Source organism: Delphinapterus leucas, chromosome 4 (assembly GCF_059928025.1).
Source record: "Delphinapterus leucas isolate spDelLeu-1000000601 "Yukka" chromosome 4, BTC_Dleu_Yukka2, whole genome shotgun sequence".
Lineage (NCBI taxonomy): Eukaryota > Metazoa > Chordata > Mammalia > Artiodactyla > Monodontidae > Delphinapterus > Delphinapterus leucas.
The window spans coordinates 63,131,242-63,142,485 of NC_143132.1; the positions used below are offsets into that span (position 1 = coordinate 63,131,242).

Here is an 11,244-nt window from a genome sequence, read left to right on the forward strand (position 1 = left end):
TACCATCCAATGGGGAGAGCACAGGACTTTGAGATTCTCCTATTCATAAACAATTATAATTTCTCTTTTTTGAAAGGGTAAGTCTAATACTTTTAGAAGAATGCATTTCTCAGTAGGGATTCTAGTTTCAGCTTTTGTCTTCCAACTCAGAGCCCTGCCTTGAGAAGTTGTTGTGAGGACACAGTGAGGTAAAGTATACAAAAACCTACGATAGAGCCAGACACTCAGGAAAATGCCCATGGGTGTTATCTATTATTCTTATCATCTCTTCACAGGGCCTGCACACAGTTAAGGGCTCATCATCACCCAAGAAACCATGGGTTACTTCTACTGAGTAAGCCATAGGAGTGCCTTGACTTTCTAAAACCAACAGGCAGTCTTCTTATTTCATCTTTGCTGTGAGACCTTTCTCTGTGAAATGCTAATTCTACAAAGACTAGAATAGGTGAAAAAGAAATGAACTAGGTTTCTAGTCTTAGATCTGCTGCAAACTGTGTCATTTTATTTTTTTTTAATTTAAAAAAAAATTTTTTTTATATAAACTTATTTTATTTTTATGCAGTATACATTTTATCACTTTGTACTAATACATCCTCATATTACAAAGGCAATTTAGTGGAAGAATGTTTCTTTTGATATTTGAATAATCTGAAAGAACACAAACAGAATTATACATTAAAAAATACTCATTTGGATAACAACAACAACAACAAAAAAAGACAAGTTAAACAACAAAAAAATTTTCCTTTCTTACAGGTGCACATTGAAGTGGACCTAATTCGGTTTTCTTTTTAAAAGCCTCCAAAGACAAAAGCAGCTTAAAATCTAATTAAAAGGAATAAAAAATGTTTACTAAATTACTGGTCTCCAGCACCATTTTCTGTTGTTTTGATGCAGGTTCTTCTTTGTCTGCTTCTTCTCTTGCTCTTTCTACTGGTCTAGATGCACCATTTTCATCATGTTCATCATCACTATCAAATTTAGTTTTCTTGCCCTGAAACTGTACTTTTCCTTTAGCAGACCCAGTCTGGGCAGCTTTATTTCCCTTTCCTTTTCCTTTAAATCTGCGACCTTTTGACTTCCATTTGTTTAGGGATTCTTGTTGATCTTCTATTATTTTTTTCAATGCTTCTTTTTCCACATCTCCTTCTAGTACTTTCCAGGTGACCTCTTTGTTCCTTAATTGTAGGTTACCATTATTTGCATCTTTTGCTTTATCCAGTGCTTCCTTAGCTTTTTCTTTAAACAGAATTATTCCCTCTTTGGCTCCTCTGACAAAGTCTATCCATTTTATTTCACCATGATTTGAGAAAAGGATATGCAAATCTTCTCTACACGTCTGATCATCTAAGTCCCCCGAGAATTTCAGCAAGCAGCTAATCTTTTCTTCTAGAGATTTTATTTCAGCATTTTCTGCTAACTTTTGTTTTTCTTCTTGCTCTTGTTTAGCTCGTAATTAAGCATCTATTTTATTTTGCTTTCTTTCTTCATTTTTTTTGCAAAGTAATCTTCCTTGAAAAGTATTAGCAGGTCTGTGTCTTTGTACTTCTGGCCAGGGGCCTCGACAAACTTCTTAGCAGATTCAATGGTATCAAATACAGCAAATATTGATCCCTTAAATGTTTTGTGCAATGTTCTTTTCACCTGAATATTTAGTACCTGACCTTTATCTTCCAACCATTCTTTTATGTCATCAAGGGTTGCATCAATTGGGAAGCCTTTAATATAAACAGATCTGTTTTTTACATCATTTTTATACTCATCAGTCACTTCAGGGAGGGGTTTGCTTGGAGATCTTCTAATTTTAGTTTTATCTTCACTTATTTCCATGAGTTCTGCCTTTGATTTGCGCAATGCTTCTACTATTACATTGAAGTCTGTTGTTAGACAGTTTAACCTATTAAATTTTATCATTATCTCCAAAGGTACCCAGCCTTCATCCAGTTTGATCTGTTCCTTTAAAAATTTGTCACATGGCAAATTGAAGTCACCAAAATAATACTCGATTTGATGACAGATTTTGGCCTCCAGAGCAGCCATTTTTTCATTATCACCATTTTCTGCCATTCTGGCTATCTTTAAGTTCCCGGTCCCACAGAGACACGCCACAGGTCACTAACAGCGACAGCAACGTCTCCCGTCCCCAGCACCTGGCGGCTTGCCCAACGCACCTAAAGAAGATGGGGGTTGTCCCGGCAACCCTTGCAGCCAGGGTGGGTGCGGCTTCGGGCTTAACTGTGTCATTTAAAAAAAGACACTTAACCTCTCTGTGCCTCACTTTCCTTGTGTTCTAATATTTATTTAGTCAGCTTCAGGGAGCAATTGTAAGTATCAGCTGAACCAATTAATCAATCAGATGAACTGAGCACTAATGATGGCCTTGGCAATGTGCTAGCTATCCTGAAAACTTAGAAGTAAGTTATTGCCACACCCAGCTTTATAAGCTGTACCCTTTGTCTTAGTCCACTAGAGCTGCTCTAACAAAATAACCATGGACTGGGTGGTTTATAAACAACAAAAATTTATGTCTTACAGTTCTGCAGGCTGTGAAGTCCAAGATCAAGGTGCTGGCAGATCCAGTGTCTGGTGTGGGCTCACTTCCTGGTTTATAGACCCTTATTTTTACTGTGTCCTCACGTGGCAGAAGGGGTGAAGGATCTCTCTTATAAAGTTACTAATCCCATTTATGAAAGCCTCAGTCCTCATGACCTAATCACCTCTGAAAGGCACCCCCTCCAAATACCACCACATAGGCGATATAGGTTTCAACATGTGAGTTTTGGAAAGACATAAGCACTCCTTTTCATGCACATACAAGGGATTCCTGTTCCTGGATTAATGATAATACTCTAGAAAAAATAAAATGTACCTTCCAAATTCTGTGTACATAACCATAAACACAGATATTATTTTAAGGTTTGCACTTAATATTGAAAAATCATGCAAAAATATGACAGAGAACACATGTATAAATTGTCCTTCTTCAAATTTACAAGAATTAGAGTAAAGGGGTTAAAAAAAATCCCTCTCAACTCTCAAACGCAAAGAGGATGGGAGTGGAAACAACTATAGTTAAGACACGTCAAGAAAATTTTTGAAGCTGAAAGCAGATGGACAATTCTTTATGACTTTGCAGATGAAAGAAGAGTAAGAATCTTTATGATGGAAGCCAAGAAACAAGTTGTTTCTTGTCACAGAACCCAGTAAAATTCCTGGAATTATAAGTAGCAGATATCTCAAGATTCAGTGGGGATCAAGATGTAAAGATTGGTTGAATGCTTGCATCTAGTTAGATCCTTAGATCTGTATAGCATGACAAATAACACTCCCTCCTAGTCTTTCATTATGCATACACAGACACATAGCAGAAAAAGACAAGTCACTTATTCTCTGGAGTGTTTGAATAAGAGGGCTTCCCTAAGAACAGTGGTTCTCAACCAGGTTCAGTTTGCCTCCAAGGGAAGATGTTTTTTGTCCCCAGTTGCGGGGCGGGGGTGATGTTATTGGCATCTAGTGGGTAGATGTCAGAGATGCTGCTAACATCCTACAATTACAGGATGGTCCAAACAACAAAGAATTATTCAATCCTAAGCATCAATAATGCAGAGGTTCAGAAATCCTGCTCTAGAATATCAGAAAAAGTTGAGGGTGGGATGAAATATTAAAACCAGAAGAATTAAATGTGTATCTACACACTAAATGGTGAGAGCTATGTCTTGAATTATGAGTCTCCTTTATCCTCTTTACTCACCTAGCTCAGTTCTACGAAACCTGACAATTTGCTTTATAACCTCCAGGCAGGTGATCAGAGGCTTCCTTTCTTGGGAAAACACTGTCTAGAAGAAAAGACCTGTGGATTCCAATAGCAGGAGTCTCCCTCCAGCTGACCACTCTAAAGTAAAGCCTGCCATCTTCAATCCGAGTTGTGACACATTGTGTCCATATAAATGGACAGGAAAGGATCAGCAGACATTGAGAAGAGTTATGACCTGAATGATATAGACCAAAACAGAGGAAGGAAAGAGGGAGGGAGGGAGGGAGGGAGGGGGGAGGGAGGGAGGAAGGAAGGAAGGAAGGAGAGGGAAGGAGGGAGGGAAAGAGGAAAGAAAGAAAGGAAGGAAGAAAGAAAGGAGGGAGGGAGGAAGGAAGGAAGGAAGGAAGGAAAGGAAGAAAGAAAGAAAGAGAAAGAAAGAAAGAAAGGAAGGAAGGAAGGAAGGAAGGAAGGAAGGAAGGAAGGAAGGAAGGAAAGAAGGAAGGAAGGAAGAAAAGAAAGAAAGAAAGAAAGAAAGAAAGAAAGAAAGAAAGAAAGGAACCAAAACAAGAAAAAGAAAAGAAAGAAAAAAAAAAGAAACTTGAAGGAAACAGAGATAAGGCAGGAAGTAAAAGGAAAAATTGCTTAATATCTTCACAGATGTAAGTCAGGCTATGAAATAGGAAAAAGATGCTATAAGAAAGGCATATTAAGAGAACCAAGAAAAGGAACTCTAAACATTCATAGATAATATGAAGGAAATTTCCTAGGAAGATTAAAGACAGTGAGGTTTTTGATACTACCACAAACATTCACTAGGGCTTGCTCTTGTGAATTGGCAGCTGCTGGTTTTGTCTTATTTTCTCCATAAATATGATTGATATTATGTTTATTTACATCTCACGTTATTCCACAAAGTATGTCACACAAATAATTCATACAAATACTCTGTATAAATCATACTAATAAAATGTAGGTGGGCAGCAAATAAACAGAAAGAAAATCAGTTCAAAGGAAAATAAAAATACTTTTGACCATAAATCAACAGAGAGGTTATAGTTTAACTTCAAACCTACTTCAGTAAATTTGTTAAAAAATGAATGAAAGGGTAGTGATATAAATCACCCTTGTTTGTGAAAACACAGTGACAGGGAGTTTCTCTTCTATTTTTTCTTATTATATTTACTTAGAAGAATATCAGAAATCCCAGTTACCACAGCTTTTTGATTGGCATAGGGCTGAATAATAAAAACTTGTCTGGGGTAGTTAAAATCTGCTTTACTTTTCACTGATTCCTTTCTCATGCAGCTTTTCAGGTCAGCTGTGACATACAGCAAGCTACCCCTCTACCAAGATGTTTCCTTCAGGTTAGTGTTGGACATCATAGTTCTTACAAAGCTCTCGTAAAGGGGTTATGATACATACATACCCCTGTTTGTTTGATGCTTTTATTAGATGAGGGCCATCTACTACTAACCTTAGACAGTCTCAAGGAGCCAGTAAGTTTGAAAAAGACTGCTGTTAAGGACCGATTTTATTAATAATGAACCTAAGCTCTGTACTTCAGTAATACTTTTCTTCTAAGAGTCCTGAACTATCAATACTTTGTGATTTAAATGAATTAAGGCCTATAAGACCCTTCGAGCTAGAGAAGACATGTTTTTGAAGTAGAAGATCTAAGAAAGAGAGATATAGAGTTAGTTTTACATTTAAAAAGTGAAATGAAAAATCACCGTTCCTAGACCACCACCCCGCACGGCCCGTGGTCGTATAGTGAGGCTACAGAGCCGAGGGGAGGGCCCCTTCCTGTCTTCTTGTCCCAGCCCTCTTCCAGCCCCTCAGCTTCCCAGACCCTCATGCAGCTGGTTGTAATTTCTTCCAGGAGCTCTTTTACTGTCTACCTTTGGGGATTAAAAAAAAAAAAAAAAAAATCAAGAACTTAAAAGACACACACACACACACAAGTTTAAAAAAGCAAAGTGCAGAGAGAGGAAGAAGTGACAATTTTTTTTTTTGATAATTATGCTTTTTTTTTTAATTTTTAGTATTTTTCAGTTTTTACTGTGGGTCAGCTATTGATATTTCATCAGGATAACCATTTCTTTGCTGAGTTCAGGTGACTGAAAGAGAGCCACACCCTCAAAACAAAACACACAAAACCACAGAATCACCTTTAATCCAGCTCCTTCTACAATGCCTCAGGCTCCCGTAACTTTGCACACAAGCTTCTGCGTTGAGCTGAATTGTACCTGCTTCTTTTATTTGCAGAGACTGTGACTACTGAACTTGAAACGTTTTAAAAAGAATCACCTTTCTTCCCCTTTCTCTCATTTATTGTGTTATGTCCCACCTTGCTCTCTATACCCCTCTTCTCTTTTCCCTGGTTCCTCCTTCCTCTGCTTCCTCCATAGTCTTTTTCTTTTCCTATCTTACCAACAGTCTCATATTCTCAGACCTCGAACCAAACATGGTGGGGGTCTTTCTGTATGAATCCAAACAAATCACTGAATCAATGTGGGGTTGGAATTAGGAGAGGGGCTCCCTTTCTACTTGACTTTGTTTAATCCACTTGGGAAGGTGGCTACATAATCCTTTCCTTCTGCTAAGCTCCCTCTTCTGCCCACAGTCCCATTTGTTAGGGGAGAAAGCAGTGTCCCACTATGAGTTCTGGCTTCCCCTTTCTCCCCACTGTGTCCTATTTGGATATGAAGCTCAGGCCAAGTGGCCTTCCCATTCTCAGCGATGGGAGAAAGAGGTCTGGGGATAACCAAAGCCAATCTCAGATCCTTCTAGCCTCCCTGCTCTGGTCCTTAAGCCTCGGCATTTGGCAGAGTACACAGTGACTAATGCATAATACCTTGGAATCAGGTACCGTTGCTTTTGGAGAAAAGATCTCCACCACTTTAGTCTGAGCAGAAAGAATTCTCTCTCTAGTTCAGGGGTAGGCAAACTATAGTGGGCCAAAGCTGGCTGAGGCCTTGTGATGGTTGACTTTATGTGTCCACTTGAAGGATGTTTTGGGGTTAGATTTATATTAAAATCGGTGGAGGCTGAGTAAAGCAGATCACCCTCCACAGTGTGGGTGGGTCTCATATATTGTTCTGAATAGAACAAAAAGCAGAAGGGAAGTTCTGCAGCATATGGCCTTCAGGCTTGAGCTGCACTTTGGCTCTTTTCTCACGGTCTCCAACCTGACAGCTCGAGGACTTGAACTGCAGCTTCAACCTCTCCCTGGAGCTCTGGCCTGCTGGTCTACCCTGCAGATTTTGGACTTGCCAGCCTCCATAATTGTATGAGTCAATTCCTTAACGTCTCTTTTCTGTATATGGACACATCCTAGTGGTTCTGTTTCTCTGAAGAACCCTGGATAGTAAAGACCTGTTTTTGTAAATAGAATGTTATTGGAAGACAGCCACGTCCATTCGTCCATGTATGGTCTATATAGCTGCAGGGTTGAGTAACTGCAACAGAGACACTGAATGACCCACAAAGCTGAAAATATTTACTATCTGGCCCTTTACAGAAAAAGGTTGCCAACCTTTGCTCCAGCTGATGCCCTATCTCTCTTCCTACTAAGAAAACATTGCATGATTGGAAGCTTCTCCTGCCACCCTGGGCTGCTAGCTTTCCCTTATTCATTTTGCCTCAGTACTCTGGGTATGCCTGCCTCTACTTGAGCACTTAGGATATAAACGTATCCATCTCTGTGTCTCACACAAGAGGGTGAGCTCCTAGAGGTCCAGGGCTGTCTTACTGTTTTATTTATTTTTGTTTTGAATTTTGTTCATGTTCAGAATCCAATAGACATCTTTTGAGGAAATAAATTACTAAAACAACAGTAGATGACATTTGCTAATTGAGCCCCTGTGATGTGCCTATCTCTATGTTAAGCTATTTACATACATTATCTCACTGAATTCAGGCAACAGCTCCGTAATTAACCCCATTTTGCACATGTAGAAACTGAGACCCAGGGAGGATGTGACTTGCCCATGGTTATACAGCCAGGAAAGTGCCGATGTGGGATTTGAGTGCCGACAATCTGACTCCCAAGCCCAGACTCTGATCTATCAACCCCTCCTCACTACAATGAATAAAGCTGCAGCTCTGGGCCCACCTTAGACTTGCTGTTTCTGTGATATCTGAAAGCTATTATTTTAACAAAATCAGTGTACAATATATTTTAAAGTTCAGGGTGCCTGATTCGTCATATATATATATCTATAATTTTTTTTTTGGAAAACAGGCAATCTATTAGCTTTCATCTTTATAAAAAAACTACAGTAAAAAAAATATTTAAAAGGAAATCGAAAACATCCACTTTGATGCCGTTGCTAGGATCCCCTTTCTTTATTATGCAGCGCAGCGCCTGTGCCCTGTGATCTGGGGACCTCCAGGGTCTCTCAGGCATAGCTGATGATCACAGGAACCTCAGGAATGGAAAAGACCCAGCAAGAATACACACGATCACAAGCCTCATTTCTCTTCTTTCTGCTTTATGACACCGTGGTGCTGCAAACAAAGCGCGTGAAAAATTATTTACTTTTTGGTTCGGGTATATTCATTTGATTTCAGCACATCAGAAAAATCTTCTGATCACTGGACTCAGAGACATGGAAAAAGGCATTTACGGTGCCGCGTGAGCCAGCTGACGGTCCTGAAATTCCTGGGGGATGCTCTTACAGTAATAAGGAATTACCAGATCACATAAAAGCATTTATACCAATGCATGAAAGGATTATACAATAGGATAGCTTCTTTATGTGGCCCTTAGTCTGCTGCTGTTATTGTGGTGGGAGGCATTGGGTAGACACCTGGGGGAATGCACACAACCTTCTTGGAGACTATGTAATACAGTCTCTAAGGCTAATTCCCACCTGCCTTTAGGGCAAGCTCTTCAAAGGCTGGTGGCAGCAACAAGATGATTTACAAGACCTAGTGCAGAAATAGCAGTAGTGACTATGTCCTGCTGAGCATTCTAGCAAGTCCCTATGATAGTCTCTTTACATATATTTCCTGCAATCTAAGAAGAAGGGCATCTCTAATTCAAGGAAATTCTATCATCCATTATACAAATGCATAGTTGAGATTCAATGACTGAATGATTCTTCTGAGACCACACGGCTAATAAAGGGAGGAAATGGGATATGAACTCGATTCTGTCCATTTCCTAAGCTTGTACTCATTTTACTATTCACCGTATTCCAGAAAGGAAGAAACTGTCAAGCTCTGTTTCCTGGAAACAGAAGACATTGTAGGATTGACAAATGAATATGTTTGATGCTTCATGGTGATCTCTTCCCAAAGCTTAAAGGTTTTGAAGGGATAAAAAATATGTCTAGTCCTCTATATACCCCAAATATCCTAAAAGCAAAAGGTTACTGGATTACCAGAGTCAAGGACTTATCTTTTAACTTTCTCTTCTGGAGATAGTTTACAGCTCAGATAAGGAGAAATTGTTTTCTGCCCGGGGAAGTCTAAAGAAAGGACCAAAGGTATCCAATTTAGAGGTATAATTTGAACAGCTATAGAGAAAACAGAAAAACAAAAAAAAACAAAACAAAACAAAAACATGGAATTCTAGCAAGAAAAGTTCCTAGTCTTAGTTTCTTTACTTACTATATACCTCTGGAAACTTTCTGAGCATCTATATTTCGTATTGTACAATGAAAATGAAAATAATAATATTGGCTCACAAGATGATTAATAAGTGAGATGTGATAGTATAATCTGATAACAATAAAGTGTAATACAAATGTTAGTTACTGCTATTTTAATTTTGATACCATTTTATTGTATTAATATAACATCTGTCTTATGGCTAGGCATGAAAGTGTCAAGGAGACCAAAGAGAGCAGAGTTGACGAAGAAAACATAGCTGTAGAAGTATATAAAATTCTAACTCATCTCATTAACAACTTAAATAATATAATTAATTTGTATTTCCATAAACCAGATTGATGTGGCAAATATCACATTTCACCAGGAAAATATCACTAACTTCCTGGGTCTGAAACAGTGCCATGAATGTTCAGCATTGCTATGGTCTCTTGAAAGAAAGTATATTATTTATGAAATGCTCTTTAAGCAGAGAAGAATATCATTAGCATTTTTATACCTGGGTTTCCTGCTCCTCTCAAAAGAAATACATATTCTTTAAAGCATGTTTCTAGAAAATACTTCCAATGTAAATAGAATCTTAGGTTTGTTTCTTTTCTCTTGGGCTGGCCTCGATCTACTAATTCTTAGATTCAGAGTGTCTCAGAATTTTAGAATCTACTGCTCAGCGGATTTAGAGGCCACACTGTTCTTTCTTTCATCTGAAATTTAAACTCCCTCTACAGTATCTGACCAGTGACTGGCCAATTTATGCTCAAACTCACCCAGAGATAGGACACTGGTCCGTACATGTATCCATTCATTCATACTAGATGCACCCTTTGCCACATACCTAACATTAATGTGAGACTATAGGGAATACAAAATAAGGAGAGGATATGTTCTTTGAATTAAGGTCAGTTGGCTTCTAGTTCCATATAAACAATTAAAAACGACTCAAAGACTTCCTTCAATTTCACGTGATTTGAAATTCACATGAATATGATTCAAATAATAAGAGTGATCCTATTATTTCCTTCTAATTCAGCATACACTTACACTTAACAATTGCCTTCTACCTGCCTACAGCCATGCTTTAAGCTCTCGCATGCATTTTCTTAAGTATACCTTTCATCAGACATACTAATTTTATCTGAATAACTACAGATTATTCTGTCCCCACTTCTACTACCCTCCCAGAAATTGTCAACACCAATGTGGTTGAGCAATATAGCAATATTGTCTCATGGTTTCTCCTGCTTTCACTGATATCTGTGCTCCTCACTCACTAAGGGGTTTACACATCATCAACGTAAGATTTGGGGGCCCTATATCTGTTCCCTTCCTTACCTGCCACATCTCTCACTACAGTTTAACCCTTTCTCAATGGTCAGTCTCATCCATTGTACTCAAGCCTTCAAGTCCTCTCCAGTCACCAAGTATTCTCTTCTGACCGTCTCCTTCATGGTTCGTGACCCTCATTCTCTTCTTCCCACCATCCTGGAAGTTACTGCTTTCCCACACTTACCAAGAACCCAGCTTCCCTTCTCAAACTAGCCCTCTCCTCACTGTGACCACTTTCACTATCAAAGCTGAAGACCACTTGCCTCTCAGGAACTGAGTCGAAGTTTAGCCCCAGGGGGAGGGCCTCTGGCTCTGTTGTCAGGGATATACTTCCCAGCAATTAAATAAGACTTCAGGTGCATCATTTAACACCTTTGATCTCCCCTTTAAATTATCTTTTTACCTTTGATAACACACATACACATAATCCTTTCGCTGGAAAAAGTCTTCACTTGAACTGCCCCCTGCCCTTTAAAACTACTCAAATTCTCTCCTTTTTACATGTTTGTTTTCTGCCATCATAGCAAGGAAGTTCTCTGGAATTGCCCACA

General features: G+C 38.9%; 1 pseudogene; it reads right to left on the minus strand.

Annotated features, from left to right (window-relative positions):
* Positions 1-354: 354 nt before the first annotated feature.
* On the minus strand, positions 355-2,304 carry LOC149749321 (lupus La protein homolog pseudogene; annotated as a pseudogene).
* Positions 2,305-11,244: the final 8,940 nt, after the last annotated feature.